Genomic DNA, 2,237 nt, shown 5'->3' on the forward strand with positions numbered 1-2,237 from the left:
TATAGTTAAGAACGCAGAAAACCTCGTCGCCAAAATGTTGTGGATTGGCAGGAGAGCCAACCCACGAAGTTTAGAGGAAGCCGAAAGGCACGCGTTTAAGCTCACGCAGGCTGGCGTGAGGTCTGGAACAGGACAAGGAAGTTAGAACTTAGAAAAACGGACGCAGATGGTGGAATACTTAACTTTAATCCATTAATGTTGAATGTAGCTCTTGTCTGTACATTATTTACAATATCAATAGTAACTGAACGTGGCGCCTTGCTAGGTCGTAGCGAATGACGTAGCTGAAGGCTATGCTAACTATTGTCTCGGCAAATGAGAGCGTATTTTGTCAGTGAACCATCGCTAGCAAAGTAGGTTGTACAACTGGAGCGAGTGCTAGGAAGTCTCTCTAGACCTGCCGTGTGGCGGCGCTCGGTCTGCAATCACTGATAGTGGCGACACGCGGGTCCGACGTATACTAACGGACTGCGGCCGATTTAAAGGCTACCACCTAGCAAGTGTGGTGTCTGGCGGTGACACCACACAACTCGCAATTGATTTGGTAGTTGCCTGCTCATTGCGTTTCATTCTTGTAAAATTTTTTTTCGTTATCTTTCACTCATTGCTGGAAACGAGAGGGCGGCCCGTTATAGAACTTAAATCTTTTCAGAATATGATTTTGTAACTATAGTTGTTAAATAAAGTGATTATTTGTCAAACAAATGATGAAAAGCTATCGCATTGTTTTTTTTTTCTTCCTGCTCATACGTAGTCACAGAGAAGCGGTTGCGGCCTGTGGTACTAGGAAGTCTGTGCAGCCCTGTTCTAAGCTGACAGGCATAAGGACTCTTTCTCTTTCCCCTCCTCATACACACAGACAAATTCATTCGTCCTTTCACACAAATTCACGCCACAGGATGGATTAGCTTTGTCTTCTAGGGAGAGACTGGAATATTAACTTTGCTATCTTCTTGGGATAGAAAAAATGGGGGTATTAATCTTCTTGTGGGTAGACAAAGATATTTACGCGTGGAGTCTTCTTCTTAAGAGACTGGGACATTTATGCATGGAGTCTAATTGGAGCCCGGGGGTATTTAAGGTAGAAGTATACCTGAAAAGGAAAAATTGAGCTCGATGTAGCAATCCTCTTTGGTGATGTTTTTGAAGGGTATTGAGTTGGTTTCTACTACCTGTATCGGTCACCCACCCATTCACTCCATTTGCAGACATTCATAACACAGGATGGAGTTCTCAAGTTTTCTTGGGGATGTGTGGGATATTGGTTTCGCTGTCTAGTTTTGAGAGCAGAGACTTAGGTGGGGAGAAGGATCTACTTGGGAGGTAGATGGGACTGCTTAACAAGTAGTCCCTTCGGGTAGGAGCCTTTTAGTGTGCAAAGAAGTCTGGCCATCGGATGAGAGGGGAGATGTGCACCCGTTGACCCAGTTCTTTGATAAGGTGGTTGGCAGACCACAGCGTCCTTTTGAGTTTTTGTCGGACTGTTGGTACCTCTCACGGAGTCTTAGAACCCTGACCAGCTTGTGTAGCACGTCTGTGGGGAAATGCAGAGTGCACTTGAGGGAACGGTTCTGTACTCATTGAAGATGATCTATCTGATCTGCTGCTGCATCACCCCACACTAGTGCTGTATATTCTAGTAGTGGGCACATTAATGTGGGGTAAATTATGATCCCCATTTCCTGTGGGGGCATAGATCTGAGGTTAAGGAATGGATAGAGCGTCCTAACTTTACCCATTTCCTTCTGCTGCAGGATCTTGACATTCTGTCTCCACATCAGACGTCAGTGGTAGGGTAATGGCGGTGCAGGTGCATTTTGTGTGCGTAAGTTGCATCATTCAGGGGCAAGCATATTTTCAGGGGCAAACCTGTTGTTTGCTTAATTGATTTATAGTCCTCAGGGGATAATGTGTCTTTCTGGGAAACATTCCCACCCCTCCTCCTCCGCCTCCCCCAATTCTCTGGCATATCTCAATCATCCCCCTCCCTCACCTATACAAGCACACTTGAGATATCAAATTAATTGACTAATTAGTTAAATCGATCAATTGATTAACCTATCCCCTTCTGGAAAATCCATTCCTACCCTCCCCTCCCCCTCTCCCCCTCCCCCCCAGGCTGATAACCATGCAGTTTATCCCATTTAATTTAAAAACCAACCAACCAACCTTCCCCTGTCCACCTGGAAATTGGTGGGAAAAAGACTCTGTCTGTGGTAGAGAGGCAGGATCTCACG

This window comes from Schistocerca piceifrons, chromosome 2, assembly GCF_021461385.2.
Source record: "Schistocerca piceifrons isolate TAMUIC-IGC-003096 chromosome 2, iqSchPice1.1, whole genome shotgun sequence".
Classification (NCBI taxonomy): Eukaryota; Metazoa; Arthropoda; class Insecta; order Orthoptera; family Acrididae; genus Schistocerca; species Schistocerca piceifrons.